Source organism: Mycteria americana, chromosome 5 (assembly GCF_035582795.1).
Source record: "Mycteria americana isolate JAX WOST 10 ecotype Jacksonville Zoo and Gardens chromosome 5, USCA_MyAme_1.0, whole genome shotgun sequence".
NCBI classification, from domain to species: domain Eukaryota; kingdom Metazoa; phylum Chordata; class Aves; order Ciconiiformes; family Ciconiidae; genus Mycteria; species Mycteria americana.
Window position 1 is genome coordinate 11225989 of NC_134369.1, and position 17551 is coordinate 11243539.

A 17551-nucleotide genomic window follows, 5' to 3' on the forward strand; every position below is an offset into this window, starting at 1 on the left:
ATTTCAGTAAGTTAATTATTGTAATTATTGTTATTACAAGAAGTTAATTACAATGCAGTAAGTTAAATCCACAATAGGTGGTGTGATGCTGAACACTGCAATCCCTAAAGCATCAGCATCTGGCTCCCCATAGCAGAGGGGACACACCTGAGTGAGGCTTCTCCTCCTGTGTACACAAACAGCTGGTGCTCTCGGACAGCATCTGTGAATAAAGCACCACTTAATCTAGCCAAGAGAAAGGAAGAACTGATGCATGCCTCCCCGGGAGCCTCCTTCCTGGATGTAAGCATCTAGCCCTTCTTTCAAAGGCTGCTCCTTTTTCTTAAAACGTGACAGAGAAGAAAGAGTGAGACAAGCCAGCTTGCCTCCAAAACAGTGTAGCTGTTTATATAGCTACACTGTGCTAACCCCAAGCCGCTCTGCTCACATGACGCTTTGCACTGCACAAGCTTGATGGCACAGACCTCTGCTTGCCTGGGACGTGACTTTCTACTGAGCTCCCTCACCTGAGGTAGACTTGTCTCCAGAAGCAGAGCAGCAGGTACTTGGGGAAGTTTAGCATCAAAAACTGAGATCTCGACAAACTTCCTGTACCAGAGGAGTTGGTGCTGTGAGAATTGCAGTTATGGACCAGTTACTCTGTTTACATTTTTTTAAATGCTATCTGCACCTTCATGGCTCAATAGCATTTCATTAAATATTCTAAGAGAAATCCCAATCCCCCCCAGTCGACAAAGCAGCTTGCTTGGGTGCTCGCTGCCATGCCCAAAGTCCCAGCAAACCACCTCAGGCACAGCTCCATTATGACAAAACACATCCAGTGGCCTGTCCCTGGATGGATGCTACCAGCCCAACCGTGGGGAAAAAAGAGCAGTTGGCATGGGCCATCGGAAAAGTGCCCATGAAAACTGTGCTGACACAAACCTGTCAACCAGGAGAGAAGACTCTCTTCCTCTCCCTCAAGGGCAACCTTACCCATAACTCAAAACAGTCCCTCAAAGGCTCGGCTGTCATTGTCTGAGCAAGGGATTGACCCTCTCCAGGTCCTTCCCATGAGCACAGAGTTGCATGGACAGAGGGAGGAGGTGGGAAGAGCCTCTGTTACGGATATGGGTCTCCACATGAAAAGGATCTCAGCACTCAGCTGCCTTCGAGGCGGACTGCATTCCCTCCTTTTTCCCCAGCCCAATCCTCTTCTGTACTGCCTGACAAACCAAAGACTCAAAAAGCACCACACTGGACACCAGTATGGGATGACCTGTGTCAGCCATTTGGCTCCAAAACTCTATGAATGGCCATTAGTTACACTGAGGTCAATTTACCAGCACTGAACTGCACCAGCTAAGAAAGAGTCCAACTTGTAATTTGCTTTATTAAAGCAATTTCACAAAAGATGTCATTGCCTAATGTGCAATAACCATTCTGCCTGTTTAAATGAAGAGCTCTGTATTTGTCTTTAATCAATACTGCATATACAGTTTAACCAATGCTGTCAAAAGTAGCTTTTTAATGCAGTGTCTCACTAATTTATTGCTCTCAGTACTTGTGTTCTTCCCAGTTTGTTATGAACAAATTATTTTTTTGAGGGAAGAACAAAAAGAATACTGAAAGAAGGTAGGTTTGGCTTTTATGTGCTGCTAATTAATTAGAGAGTTAAATTAACCAAATAATAAGTACAAGATACCAAACTATCTTTCATAATATTTAAGAAAAACTTAAAGGGTTGAATACTTTCCAGGTGTAAACACATTAAGATCAACATTGTACCAAACCTGAATCTGGCCCAATTAGCTCAAAAAGGTAATCGTGCATCCTCTTGCACGGATGTTGTAGTGTACAGGCACTCCACATTTTAAAGAGACAGATTCTGCAGCCAACAATGCTCCACTGACACAGAGACAATCAATGTGTCCTTGATTATGAGGAGGCAAACAGTTTTCACTACAAAAAAGGAGACTGAGAAACAAATCATGTGTTTTTATTTTACAAGTTCCAAGTTTGGGTTGGGTTTTTTTCAAGCCCTTTTGGAGCACTGAAACAGAATAAAAATAGTTTGTTGCACAAGCATAAAACAAAGTAACTGCTAAATAAACATTTTAAATGTACTCCTATGTGTTCAGTTCTCATTCCCATTACTCTTCAGGAGTTAGATGATATCACTAAAATATCTTCCCGTTTTCTGGTAAACTGATTAGATGGGTTTTGTCCAAGAATTGTGCCATAATGTGTTCCCTCTATTTCATATTCTGAATATCACTGCTGGAAAATGTACTGCAGCACAGAATGTAGTATATGCCAATATATCCTGACATTCAAATCAAGACCACAAATTATAAACAGTTTCAGCAAATTGACTTGAGTGCCTTTGTTCCTCAGACATACATCTTCCTATTGCTTACAAAAGCAGCATATACTAACCGCTAACACTGCTATAGCCAGTACTGGGAAAGGAAGTTATTGAAGCCTGGATTTCCTGCTTTCAGTCGTAGCCAAGAACTGTGAGGCTTGTAGTGGTTTCAGGAACTGACTCATCTAATGATTCATGGATAAGATACTGGTTTTAATATATTTCTGATCATAAGACTCAAACTTCAAAAACAGTGATGCTTAATTTTTATTTTAAAGTTTTAAAAGTACATAAATCAAGTAAACAAATATTGTCATGGGACACACTGGCTAATAATTATAAATGTGCTTCACAGTGCTCTCTGTTTTAAAAAAACAGTATGTTAAACTTCCTGGAAATTCATTTCAAGAGAATGTTGACAATGGATTCAAAATCCACTGTCAAAAACCCAAGTACTTTTGTTGCAATCCTGATACAGCTGAAATTCAAGTGGAGGACAGGTGGGATACCAATTGCATTTTTAGATATACCCCTAGGTACATATATATCTACTGCTACATATTAATCAGTGAATCCTAGAGCTACTATTGTTAATGTACGTGGTTTCTTTAGCTGTGTATAAAAAGTATCATCAAAAGATCAGCTAGTAACAATACATTTGGATGTTTGAAACAACAGGAAAGTTTTGTTTCAGGAGGGACTGGAGCTGCAGAGGTCAATCTTAAAGCAGTGACTAACACTGGATCTTAAGTGCTCACAAACACACGCATTTTGTGCTAATTCAGAATTCAAACCCAGCCATTTTTATGTGTTTAGTTCTTCCAGAGGGAAGCATGCCCTCCAATGCATCAAAATGCTTTTTGCCCACATCACAAATCTCATCAGTATGCTGTAACTTGAACTGCCAGGCTCTTGCACCTAAAAAATAGCTTGTGATAGAAGCTTAATTCTGCTAGGCTCACGTATGGAAAAGTACTGGTTTACTTTTTAATTTTTGAACTGCAAGCAGCAGCTACTCACACGCTATGTACAGTGTTGCGGGGAGGGAGGGGGATGTTAGCATTTCTATATTTCTCCATGTGCACAACTAGCACAAAAAAAAGAAAACAAAATGCATGTTGCTTGGAGGAAAAAAAAAAAAAGCAGCAGTTAAAACAGTTGACAAGAAAAGGCCAAAGTGCGCTCAGTGGCTGGCAGTCATTTTATGGCTATAGTCCTACAGCAGATTTACTTAGATGACGTCAGTGGCTCCAATCCAGCTTTTCTTTGGTAGCATTTACCACTTGCCTCTTGAAGCCTCCACTATGCTACAGAGCAGTAGACCATAATCAAAATTCCCTTTGTGAAATAGAGTTTACCTCAGGGCACAGAGGCATTGCTAGCTGAATTGCAGGCTCTTCACCCTGTACTGCATGCCCAGAAATAAATAACCTACAATACTGTACTTTCCTTAATACAGAAGAACCATTAAAAGCAGCCTGCTACCTAAAAAAAGAGTTCTTTAATTTGTTTCCAAAATCTCAGAGGCCAGAATATTAGTTAATTTTCCAAACCACCAAGAACTATGATCATTCTCCTACCCTTTGGACTTCTTCGTATTGTTTTTAGAGATTTTGGAAGATAAAGTTATTTATGGATCATTGTTTCACCAACAAAAAATATTACTAACGCTAGATGCTAAAGTGAATTGGTATAGGAAGCTGCATATTTTTAAATTGTCTTTTAAATGTGCCCCTGCAACTGCTTATCTACAACTGGTCAGTAAGCATATAGTAAATATGCCAAGAAGCAGAGCAAGAAATTACTATGCATAAATAATAGTCAATTTAAAGAGCAAAATCCACATTATTTGGAGCTGTGGGTTTCCTATCACAAAACAATGACTGGAAACAATGAAACACCAGTAAAGCCAAGTCAAGCAGATACCAAATCAACTAAAACTTCATAGGCTCTGAAGTTTAAACAAAAAAAAAGAAAAACCCACCCCCAAACCCCACATCATAGAATGATGATTATACTAAATAAACATAGATTTGTTATGTTTTAATGGCCCCATCAGTCCAAAGACAACTATACCCATTATGGGTGATAACTAGATACATTAGTGGACTGAAAATTGCCTCTCACAGTTAAGCACTTAGAAATTACTTATAGGGAAGATGTACACATGCCTCACAGAGAACTGGAAGTCTCAATACTTCTCCTTTCCCAGCCTCTTCGCTTACCTTCCCCCCAGTCACACCAGAATAAGAGATCACAGGTCTCATCTGCAATGAGCCAGAACACAAAAAATGCTATCATCATCCAACTACATGAGTCACACCATGGACCTGAACTCTAAATCTGAATTTGAAACAGATTTAAAATTTGAGGTGACCCCCAAACCAGCTCTAAGTGGACAGACACTAGCATTTCATGTCTGCAGAGAAACTAAAAGCCTCTGTTAGCAGCCTTCGATGCCAAGCCAAGGGCAGGAAACCTTTCTCGTTTTCTGCAGGTGTCCATGTCGACTGAGGCACAGTGGTGAGGTGGGAGCATCACCTCTCACTTCACTGCCTGCCTAGTTGGCCTCTAGGTGCTCTGCCAGGTCCTGCATTTTTCCATGTGGTTCTTCAGTGGGGCCACTATTCCGGACTGTCATATTCCTCTGTTCTAAAGGGACAGGAGAAAAATTTTCTTCTCTTTGACCTTCTTTCATTACTAAAAAAGTGGTGTCAGTAAACAGATTTAGAAGATGATTGTAAATTTATTTGAGAGACAATCTGGTCCTTTTATCGGTCAATTAAGGATCCTGGACATGAAAGGCATCGTACAAGCACAAGCGGTCCTTTCTTTCCAATAGCCAGGGCAAGGAAGGAGTGGAAGCAGCACGGCGACTGGGGTGGGCAAAGAGACCCAACGGCGAGACCACGTCCATGAGCACCAGCAGAAGAGATAGGATAAGGAGGACCTGGCAAGATGGATAGCAAAAGGAGGGAAACAAAAAGCCACCATTATCCAAAGGAAGGAGAGCCTAATCAAGCGCTGCCCAAGAGCAAGTAAGTGCATACCCAAGGAAAGAGGAGGGTCCAGGCAACCAGAGCCAGATGGGGTGCCCTGTAAGGAACAGCGAGACAGAGCCTGTAGGGCAGAAGACACAGAGGAATGTGCCACAAGGTCAGAGAGCAACGCGGACGGATCCAACCCTAAGGACATCACTGCAGCATTGAATGGAAGACTGTATTTATGGTTTGAGACTCTTCCTGCAACAAAATAATTATGGCCAAAGAAAGGCGGGGGTGGGGGGAAGATGAAGGAACTTCCATTGAATCTTCAAGTCTTCTACAAGGCTTTCAGTTGATTATGGAAAAAGCAGAAATAAAAAAAATAAAAACCTTCAAAGATCAGCTGACAGCAGATATAGGGACACAACTGTTTTTAAAGGTTAATTTTTTTGAAAGAATAAAGGTAAAATCAGGGATGTGGAAAATGAAACTGTTTACAGAGTTTTGCCCTTTATTTTAAACTGTAAACCAGCTTTAGGACAAAAAGTATGTACACATGGTGGTGGTAGATTGAATAAAATTTCCTTTCTCCCATTAATGTCTCCAAACACTATATCTTTTTTAATTGAGATATACATAACAGAGGTTTTAATCCACTAAACCTCTATGAATTTACCTTTTCTTCCAAAGTCTGTTCTGACATTTTCTCCCCTCAAAACTGAAATGTCATTCCTGAATTATAATCTCCCAACAGAAAGACAACCATGTAAAAAAACATGCCAGCTAATTCCAAAAATAAGCACCATTGTTCACGGCACCATGAGGTGAATGAATGGTGAGAGATTCCACCAAGGGAATAACTGTGATGTCTATAATGTTAAGGAATAATTTGGCACCAAAAATACCCAAGGCCATACTGGTTGGCGATTCAAACATGAAGCATATCAAAACGCTACTGATAAGCTAAATTAACAGATAGCTTATCTGAAGCATATACTAGCCATATGGTGCCACAACTTCTGTTGCCTGTTGCTGGCATAACAATAGGCTACTGCAGTCTTAGACTGGAAGCACTATTTGACAAACTGTCAACAGCATTTTTATTTTTTTGCAGAGCTCTAGGGCAATGGCGCACTCGCCTATTTGCATTTTTTTTTTAAACAGGTGAACAAAGAGTAAACCAGATGTCAACTTTAGAAATCGAGCTGTCTGGATCAGGAGATTTAACAGAGGCAGGCATACTGCTACAGCTCAAATCTAGACAATGAGCTTTTCTAAAAACACTCTGGCCTAGGGGAGTGGCTATTTAAAACACTTGGCTTCTTTTATTTCAGCACTATGGAAGTGAATTCTGCTCTTAAGTGCCAGCTCAAATGAAGTCATTTTGTTTCACTGGGGCTTTCTTTGCATTTTAGAAATGTAGCATGTACTGTAGTAAAGGAGAAGACAAGTATAAAAAAAAAAATCTGATTCTTTTTTAGCTAGAGGCTGGGTAAAATGGGGGTGGTGGTGGTGGAAACTAACAATTTGATCACATACAAAAGGAAAAAAAAAATCTGTGAAAGGATAATTTGAGTGCAAGTTAAATGAAATTTATTTTTCCCCTCATTAAAAGAAAAAAAAAAAAAAACAACACTTTTGAAAGCTTTAGAAAGACTTAGGATTTACAACCCCCTCAAGCTCCATGAAGGCAAGGTGTGAATACTGACCGATAAGGAAGATTTACAATAGGACTTTAATATGTTGCAGAAACACAGTCGGTTAATACCAAAAAAATCATTAAAGTTGTCTTCTTGCTTTTTTTAAGAAAATGAAATCCTGTTACTTACATGCTATTTGAGGAAAAGTCTTTTAATAACAACACAGTAATCCACTCAATCATTTCAAAAATTGACAAAATAAAAACTACTGTCAATCAATATATAGTAGATCTGTCTATGGTATTCAATTATGAAAATGTGCTTTTAGTTGTGTTCTGTAGGGGTGTGAAAGACATAATGAGAAAAATAGATAACTTTCTGTTCTAATAATCTGTTCTGCTTTGATAGGCAGTTATGGGAACATATTTATTTTCTGACTTATACCCAGCTAAGTATGTAGCATTTTTAGATTATCTTTTCAAATTGTTCTTGAACATTCTCAGTTTAAAAAAAAAAAAAAAAAACCTCCTTTCATGTTAAGTTGAGATTGCACTTGAACCCTTTCCAAAAGCCAGAGCTGTACTGAATTATGATAATTAGAAAGCTGTGTGCATAAAAGGCAGCACAGTTGATGCATTTAAAAAAGTTCATGCCAGAGAATATAAGTTCAATATGTTCTCACATAATTAACATTTCCCATCATTAGCAGCAGTTTTCAGTTCATGTATCTGTAAAAACAACAGCACTCGTCATTGTTTTAGATTCCCAGTCAATAGCATTTTAATAGTTTTACACATAATCCTAAACTTTCCTTCCCTTCCCCCTCCCAGCACACTGAGATTTCACATTCTACCTTCTGACCTGCTAGCAAATAAACTTGTATTTTGTGCTCATATGCTTCTGCTGCCGCACAGACTATCTCTGATTTGAAAGTTTAGTGAAGAGCTAATAAGAGCCAGAAATCTAAGAAGGCCATTTGGAAAGGTACAACAGGATGCAGAGGGAATAATCACGTTGTTCCAGTAAACAATGACTACAAGACAAAGAACAAAAAGTTGTAGGTGATACCTTCGACTGGATGGGAGCCAAACGAAAATGGGCTGCCTCTGACAAACCCAGACACAAGCTGGAGGGACTAGGAAATGGGGCTGCAGCCCTGCACCAACCGGGCAAGCGGCTATAAACCCTTTACACACTCTCTGGATTTTCATTGCATTCTTGACATATGTACAAAAATTCATCTAACAAATAAGGGCATGTAGCACATGACGGGTTACTCCGAGACATTCATAGACTTCCTGCGTAGAATATCTCAAATTAGTTGTTAGGAGCCAGATTTTGACGCAGGCTCATTGCCTTCTTTCTCTTCCCTCCACCTCTTCAATCCCTGTATTTTAAAATTAATATAATTCTAGTGGAACTTTAATAACCTGATATAGTATAAAAGTTGCTGAATCTGCATCAACACAGAGAGAAATTTTGGCTTTACAAGATAAAACAGTGATTGCAGCGGGATCAGGATTTCATACAAAAACAAGAGAGATTCAGGGTATTAAATTAGAAAACTCCTAGCTGAATTTTATGCGACTAATCTGAGGAGCAGATTTGAAGTTGGTGCCTCAAAGGATTGAAGTCTGCAACTTTTCACTCTCTTATGTTTTGGAAATGAGCAATCATTAAAACCAAACACAAAATTATTCCAGGAAATATTATTCCATCCTTGTTCCACTTGCAAAAGTCAAAAGGAGTTTTGTGCAAGAACAGAGAGCAAGATATGGTCATAAAGTGGGAATTTATTGCAGAGATTTTTCTTCTAAAAATGTGTGTTCAGTGTGGCTTAGAGTCGGTTGGCTTTACAATAAATAATGCTATTAATCCGTTCATATATCACAGGATACAATTTAAATTATACAGTACTTGCATAAACTGCCACAAAACCTCTAACAGCCATTTCTTTCAGGGAGATGATTTACCTCTTGCACGTTCTAAAATTTTGTTGAGACTCACTTAAATTATTTTTTTTAATATTAAATGACTGTAGTTTAGGAATATAAAACATTCCTACTTGAAGCACTAATGGCAAAGTGCAGCATGGTGACAAAACAGTAATTAAATCTCAGATCCCAGAAATAAGTAACTACTATTTCTCTTATGCAAAAGTAGGTCCCTCTGATGAACTGGGGATTTCAAAATCATGTTTAAGGGCCAATTTGCATGCTCATTACAGCCAATGTAATACAGCAACAGGCCATATGAAGTCAATGGAATTAACCTGAATTTAGACCAGATTTTTAAAAAGTCAGCCCTCACCTCATATTTGCACATGCTATGAATAAAAGCACAAATAGAATGAGTGACCAACTTTTAACAGAAATTTGCCTGGAAGTTTTAGACAGATTACAAGCAAAGCAGAACATAAGCCCTGTACAAAAATTTGAAAAAGTGTGTGTGTCAAATCTGGTATTCTTTTTAATCAAAGATACAGAATAGCACCCATGTCCTTCTTTAGACAACAAATATCATACTAACCATGTAAATAAAGCATATGCTGTAAATATCTTAGTATTTGATCCAGCGAATGTTTATTCCTATGAGTCATCCCAGTCACTTTAACCTGAGTAAGGATTGGATCTAGCAAACCTTTTCTTCTTAAATAAATTGAATCACTTCAGAAAGACAGTTTTTAAACCACCTCTGGAAAGACAGAGCATTAATATTAACGTCATGAAGAAATACCAGGTAAAAAGAGCAATGTATGCATGTGGATATACCCTCAGAAACCATGCGTTCAAAACATAGTGTTTGAAGGTAACCTTCTCCTAAACACACACATTCAGAACTGGACACAAAATCTTCGTGTTTTGGAAACAGTCTTAGGCACCTTCCAATAAAATCAAATTAATTCTCGTGAAATTGTTCCAACAGTGTAACCATCCTACTTTGTAGATTGAAAACTGACAGCTATTGTAATACACAATTGCATATTTTTACCTTTCACTTTTTTTTTTTAAGTGAAAGATACCAGAACTTCTCTCTAGCTCCACAATTCTTTATTACACTTTTGCCTGTACTATATCTTGAAAGTTTCCTTACAATATGATCTACAAAGGTAGCTTAAAAAGAAAGAAGGAAGAAATCTTTTTTCCCCTGCATGTGACTTAACTGAGCTTAACTTTTTCAGGCATGGACAAACAAAGCCTAAAAACCACTTTCACGATATCCAAAACCACTACACCGTCCAGCGACAACAACAACAAAACACTAGTTACAAATTATACCAAACGTTACACACATGCTCACACATCTCCACACATCACAATACGCTATCATTTCTCAGCTGGAAACTCACGGCGGGTCTAGTTCATAATTAAGTTTCTGTTGTTCTTTTTTAGCTGTTCAATTAAAACTCCTTTAAGCAGAGGCTGTCTTTACTAAGACTCCTGTCAAATCAAAATTTTTCCTCTGCTTCACTGCTTGCGTACATCCCACTCAGCACTGACTAAGAAACTGTACAGAATATAAAACCGTAATTTGAATCTCAAGAGCTGTTGTTATACTCTCCTGGGTGCAAAGGCTAATAATATTTACTTCACCAAAGCAGCGTATGTAAAATTGATGCTCAAAATACCCCTAACACGTTTAGCGATAAAGTACTTTCCAAAGGTATTTCTAGATTACCAAGAAGAAAAATTGAAATAAATCCTTTGCATCCAAAATTTCTGCTTGGTCAGCTGACAAAAACCTGCAGCAGACAAAATGCAGAATTATCCCTACTGGTATAGAAAATGCCTTATGACCTAATTAAAAACCAGTGCAGTGTGAAAATACACATTTTACCATGAAGGTGAAAAATAAATGCACCTCAAAAAAGTTTACCCTTAATGAAAATAATTTCAAAAAGGTTGATTTTAAAAACTTGCAAGTTCAAAATGTGACCCAATTATTAAATCTTCATTTTTGTGTCTTAAGAACATTCACTCTATTAATTCCTGTATTTCTATTCCCAAATAAAGTATGCATGTGTGTGTGTGTGTGCGTGTATAAATACACACACACACACACATACAAACAAACATGCAAGCTTCCCTCCCGCCCCCAAAAGTAATTTAATATACAGGTCTGTGTCATTTTTGATAGCACCATCTTACCATCAGTACAATCTAATATCCCTGTAATGGTATTCCCCAACTATTTATAGAGACAGAATACATCATACATTACAGACACGCATTCCCAATCTAGGGTTATGAGAAGAATCGTACATAATTTTAAATTAAGTCCTAATGTAATTACAATAATTTTTGTTTTCATATTCAATTGCAGGTAGCACTTAGTTATTTACATGAATTTTCCTGTAAGAGGCATTCCCACAGAGATTTCCATATTAGATGTACTGCATAATAACTGAACATTCAGCTAGAGAAAACAGTATTTTTTTCCATACAGCCCCAAACTTTGCCATTATCTAGGTTAGATATCTCTGTAAAACCGCTAACTGGCAATATTGCGTTTCTAAACTTTATCAGCACTAAGGGAAAGCAAATAACGCTTCTGTTAGACAGGAATACAGCTGTACAGGTACTTTTTTTCCCTGAGGCTCTGCCATTTCAGCTTACATTTCTTATATATACTATTTTACGTCAGAAAATGCCAGTACAATCTGATGTTTCTTGGCCTTTCTTTCCCAGATGGTGTTCAACAACGAACAGTTAAAAAATACTGGGAGCCATTTACATTCAGAACTGCTCCCTAACTTTCCAGCACTTCTGGAGATCACTTTTCATTTCTCCATATCAAAGGCAGGCACTTGTTTCTAATAAGTTAACAACTCTCCTGAGAAACATGGGTGGCTGGTATTTCATTGTTTCATAAATATTTTTATACTGTAACACCATTCAACTTAAAACAGATTTCAAGAGGAGAAAAATCATGACTAGGATTATGTTCAACTGAGGTAGGAGTGCAAACTTTTTTACTTGGTAAAAATAGAGATATTTTTTCCCCCTCTCGCTTCATTGCTCCTCGTTGTTTTTGTTTAGCTGTTTGGAGGGGCCGCTTTGTTGTAATTTTGTTACAAAAGCCGTACTGTATAACTTTTTCCCTCCCCCTTAGAAGTGCACTTCCTTTGAAAACGCTCCTTCTGTGAACAAAGGCTGCCACCGGCCCTCCGCATCAGCACTGTGGACATCTGTAGAATAGATCTCTTTAAAACGGTACGGATAAATAAAAAAACCCTATGGTTCCTACCGAAAGGAAGTTTTCCAGGGACAATCTCCTCGGTGGTGTTGTAACTGCGACTTTGTCTTTTTTGGATACAATGTTTCTGCTGACTCCCGAAAATTTTCCACTTGAATGTACAATTAACCAGCAGCAGCGGCGGCAGCAGCTCTGGAGAAGGAGAAGAAGCAGCGAAAAAGGACATTCCTTCTTTCATCTTTTAGAGGAAAATAACAGGGGGAAGGAAAGCAGAACTCGGGGCAGCGCACCGAGCAGAGCTCCGAGCCAGGCCGGGCCGCTCGGCAGCCCGCACCGCCGGGGGATTGCTCCTGAGGGCTGCGAGCGTCTGCGGCGAGCCCGGGGCTGCTCCTAACTTCTGGCTTCCCGTGGAAAAAAATGTGAAAAATGCCAAGGATTGGTGCGCGAGTGCGTGTGTGTGTGAGAGAGCGCGAGTGTCTGTCTGTGTGTCTGTGTGTGTGTGTGTGTGTGTGTGCGCGCGTGTGTGTGCGCGCCCGGCTGCAGAGCGGTGACTCAGGCAACTAAGTGCGAGCAGCGGCGGCGGCGGCGAGGGGGAGCGGAGCGGCGCGGCGCGGGGCGGGCAGCAGCCGCCTGTTGCAGCTCCGGCCGCGGCCCCGCAGCGGCAGAAACTCCGCGGGAAACAACTTCTCCCCCTGCCGCGGCCCCTCTCCCGCCTGCCCCGGCACCTGCGGGGGCGCCGGCCCCCCGGGCCGACCCCGGCCGGGACCGACCCCCCGCCCCGCCGCACAAAGCGCCGGCGGCGCGGCGTGCGCGCCCGCGGCCCCCTCTTACCTCCGCGCCGCGGCCCCCCTCCGCGCACCGCCAGCGCGCCGCGCTCCGACGGCAAACTTCGCCCGCCGCCCCCGGGCCGCCCCGGCTATTTATGGCCCCGCGCCTATTTTTAATCCGCCGCTCGGCTATTTATACCGCGGCGGTAGGTTGCCGCGGGCCGGCGGACGGAGCCCTCGGAGGATGAGTTGCTGCCCGGCCGGCGGCGGGGCGGGCCGGGCTCCCGGCCGGGCTGCGCGGCGCCAGCGATGCGAGGAATGCGCGGAATGAGGGGAGGAATGAAATGAACGCGGGAGCGGGGCGGCCGCGGGGCGGAGCGCGGCCCGCCGCCCCCTGCGGCCGCGGGCGGGCGGGGCGGCGGGCGGGGCCTCCGCGCGGCGCTGACCTCATAGGGGAGCCCGCGGGAGGGGAGAGGGGACGGGGAGAGCGGGACCCGCGCCGCCGCCCGCCCGCCCGCCCGCCCGGCGGGGCCTCCGCGGGGCCGTGCGGCGGGGCCTGCCGTGCTTTGCGAAGGGCTTGCAGCGGGGGGCTGCGACGGGCTCTGCAGCGCTCTGCGACGGGGGGCTGCAACAGGCTGCGCAAGGCTTTGCGACGGAGTTGCAAAGTACGGGGTTGCGACGGTGACGGTCTGCAGCGGGCCCAGGAGCTGGCTGGGCCCGGGACCCTGGCGGATGGGGAGGCTCCCCTGGGAAGCCCAGCTCGCCCACACGCACGTCCAGCCCCTGGGTGCACCGCAGAGCCCTGTGCAAACAAACCCCTGCCGGTCCCCAGGAAATGCAGGCCTCTGCCCGGAAGGCCACCCGCAGCACCCCCGACAGAGCCCCGGAACACGGGCGAGCGGGAAGGCTTTGTACGCATCCCACCCCAGATCAGCGTGGACGTGGCATGGCCCAGGGCTCCACGGTCTTCACCCTGAATCCGGGTCATGACCTTTCTCACAAAACTGGCCCCAGCTTCAGATTTCACAATGCAAGTTTTGCACCGCTCTAGTTGTGAGCCCGAGTGCCGTTAGACTATCTTTACCCTTCTTGTACTGACGCAACCCATCCCCCAGAAAGGCTCCCCAAGCATTATCATAAGGCATGTCTCCTTCAGTTAACAGTCCGCCACCTTACGGAAATAATCCCAGGGCAGGCACAGCTGTTGTGCTTGTGAAAACTCATGTTTGCATAGGCAAAATGGATAACTGGACACCTCGGTGCCTGTTGGTGAAATAAATTGCCTATTTTGATGTGCAAACATACATTTCTATCCACCTTTGGAAGTTTGCTCAGCAGGGCTGCCACTTTTGGAGATGTCAGGAAAATCACATTACAGCCTCAAAAGAACCACATGTTGGTGTCATCAGACAGCATTAACATGCTCCCATCACATGTACCTTCATGACATGCTGGTGGAATTCACAATAAATGCCCTGTATATTACTTGTGTATGACATTAAGAAAAGATGCCGAGCGTGTCTCTCTGTGAATACCAGAAACATGCTTGTCCTGATGCTTTCCCAGTACCAATCTTGTAAGACAGCCATGCTGATAACAGCCACCATTTGAGCCTGTGACTGACCCAGGAGCCTCTTGAAAACAAGTCGCTTAAAGCTCACGTTGCAGTTCACACAGAGCCTGTGATTGTTTTTTACCTTTGTGGACCAGGCACAGAGTGTGCATGATAGGCAGCGCAAGCAGAAGATGCAATGTTCCCACTGATCACACGAATTATACTGACTGAAATCTACTAAAACTCAACCTTACAGAAACGGCATGCAACAAGTAGCAATACCAAATGGAGCCAAAGTTTGAACAGGTGTTGGTCAAAGGGTTGGGAGAATGCAAAAATGAACATATTTTAGGATATTTTTTCCCCACACCATTCCACGCTGGCTGAAAAATTTCTTCCCCAAAGTAGGCTACAAGTAACCCCTTCACACATACACAGAATTTCTTTTTTCTTCCCCTCCTCCTTTCCACACAGCTCTAGTAATATTATCTAGTAAGTGCCTAAGTGCCTGCACAATTTGTAAAATTCAATCACTTTGCAATGTCTATATGAAAGCCATAGTCTCTTGAGTGTACGCAAAGTTTACCGACTCTTTTCCAAAGCTGGAACAGAAAAATGGGAAAAAACATTGCCCCCTAACACCTATACCATACCATATATTTTTTAGTCACTAGATTTAAACTCACTCCACTATGTCCACTGCATGCACAGAAATGTGAAACATCTTTAAATGAATGTGATTTTTTTTTTCCATAAGGCTTGCAGAGAAAGTACCAAGAATACTGACTAACTTTTATGCCTGTGCAGGGCCCAAAAGGTATCATAGCTCTGTACACATGCAGGGAGAATAACAAATTTTTGGACAATGGATAAATAGAGTTTGAAAACTTCTTACCTATAGCAGCTCTCACAATGACAGTGATGAAAAATTTGCAGGATTATGCTCTCCTAGTGGAAAAGAAAAAAAGGAGTTTCTTTCTACACCTATGGTTGTGGATGAACACAAATCAAACTTAAACCAGGTTGTAGCTGTTTGCCCGTATCTGCAGACAGACAGTTCAGTAGCTCTTTTGCCATTCAGAACTCTGTCAAGAAGAATAATTAAATTTACCTGATGCCTGCGCATTTTGCTGTTAACTGCAAGCAGCAGGGAAAGCTCACAAAATTCTAATTATTTCTCAGGTTCTGAAACATTCTACATTAGTGTTCTTCACAGGCAGTGAAGCTCCAGATAAAACCAATAGCCTCTGAAAACTGAGGTAGGGAAACTCTGTCAAGTATTGATCTTTCTTGCCTCTTGGCTCATACATCCTGTAGGTTGTCATGTCGTCATGCCATGTCATGCCATGTCATGCCGGCAATCACTTCAAAAAATACATACCTAGAATCCCAATGAATTTCTGACAGAAAAAAATGTGTCCTGGGGATAGAGAGGTCAGTGCGTTTTGACAGAAGGTGAGGATGAGGAAAGACACCATCAGAATCGCCCAGCCTGTTAGTGCAGCCATTGCCTTCATGGGAGGGTAGGCTTCTTTGGAGGCCCTGTGGAAGAAGGAGGAAGGTGCATTGGAGGCATATTCATACACAGAGAACTTGCTCTGATGAACTGCCTGCCCTGTGTGTATTGATGAACAGCTTCTTCAGGCACACAGGTGTGCTGAGAATTACAAAAGCTGAAGAAAACAAAGGGACATTGGGACAAGCCCAGACAGGGGCATTTCCTGGGGACGAATGCTTATCTCGGCTAGAAAGGAGACATACAAGTGGGGAACATGGGAAAATATTTTAAGAAAGAGAAAGAATGAGATTCAAGAGACGGCCACCAATAAAAAGACTTCAGGGAGAGAGACTGGGGAAAGAGAAGAGACACAGAAGAGAGGAGAGAAGGGAAAGTGAGAGAAATATTTGTGACTATAGAAGGAAGGCAGAAAGAATAAAAAGGAAGTTTAAAAAGGGGGATAAAAATGGAGAAAGGGAAACCTGCAGAAGAAAAGGAATCAATGGGGCAGAAAGAACAGCTGAAGGGAAACCAGCTGGGAGAGCAAGGGAGACTGTAGTTTATGAGAAGAAAACCAAGAAGTAGTAGGAAGAGGAGATGGCAGTGAGGAAAGGGCATTAGCTTAACAATGAAAGGAGTAAGGTAAGGAAGGACAGAAAGAACAAGCAGAAGAATATACAATTAGAGAATGAAGGTCTGTAGTACTATCAACTCTTGCATTTGTCAGTAAAATACTATTTTGAGCGCAAGTCCTATTGAGACTGGGGTGGGGGCAAGTGTGACCGTACTTAAAGATAAAATGGAGGCTGGATTGTGGTTTACGTATAGGAACCACTTTTGTCTTCATTCATGAGACCACTGATAGTAGAGGGCGTTGGGGAGCCTAACAGAGGAGTTGCAGTTCTCTTCCTCTTTGCCGTTAGCTATGCCAGGTACAGGGCACGTAACGTGTTTCATCCCAGCCACCCAAAGACAGATGATGCTTTTAAGTCTCCCAGAGGTGAAATGGTACCCAAAGATACAGGGTGAACAGAATTCCTAGTTTACTCTAGGAATAAATAAACTCTCATCTGCCTAGAGAGTATTGGCAGATGAAAACAAGATGGACTTTGCAAATTCTAGATCCAGAGCCCATTTGGGACTTGGAATGAACCTCAAAGCTCAACAATGCTTGGATATAGCATTTTGGTTACAAGCACTGAAAGAATTTTAAAACTTTGTATTTGGATTTCAGTTCAGATTCGGAAAACCGCTAATCTCAGGAAATGCTTCAAAGCAGTATGTAGATTAGGGTTTATCTATAGTGTGCAAAGAATTAAATACCCAAATCAATGTGTTGTTGAACATGCCAACAAAAATACTATGGGGAAGCTGTAATGTAATGGAACAGAGCTCTCCATATTATAAATCTAGCTGCTGAGCTTTGTAAAGCAGCAGACAGTGTAAAGAATGAAAACAAATAACAGTTCAATAATGAATTACAATAATTGAGTCGAGAGGAAGCCAGGACATGAACTACGGCCTCAGAGCCCAACTGAGTTAAAATAGTACAGAAAGTGGAAAT

At 42.1% G+C, this 17551-nt stretch overlaps 1 protein-coding gene and 1 long non-coding RNA gene across 8 annotated transcripts in view; both read right to left on the bottom strand.

The window, feature by feature from the left end:
- The window catches only part of TEAD1 (TEA domain transcription factor 1), a 162809-nt gene extending 149537 nt beyond the window's left edge, over window positions 1-13272 (bottom strand). For 5 of the 7 annotated variants that reach the window (XM_075502109.1, XM_075502108.1, XM_075502107.1 and 2 more), the window contains exons 1-2: window positions 12999-13269; window positions 12219-12359 (exon numbers count right to left, since the gene is read on the bottom strand). The gene's annotated coding sequence lies outside the window, so the exon portion shown is untranslated. Of the gene's footprint in view, window positions 1-12218; window positions 12360-12998 lie in introns of all 7 variants that reach the window. The other 2 variants (XM_075502113.1, XM_075502112.1) reach the window with 1 other exon arrangement.
- A 2110-nt stretch (window positions 13273-15382) lies between these two features.
- LOC142409682 (uncharacterized) overlaps window positions 15383-17551 on the bottom strand; it is a 29703-nt gene continuing 27534 nt past the window's right edge. Inside the window, exons 3-4 of the long non-coding RNA XR_012775737.1 lie at window positions 15871-16031; window positions 15383-15437 (exon numbers count right to left, since the gene is read on the bottom strand). This is a non-coding gene — a long non-coding RNA (uncharacterized LOC142409682). The remainder of the gene's footprint in view (window positions 15438-15870; window positions 16032-17551) is intronic.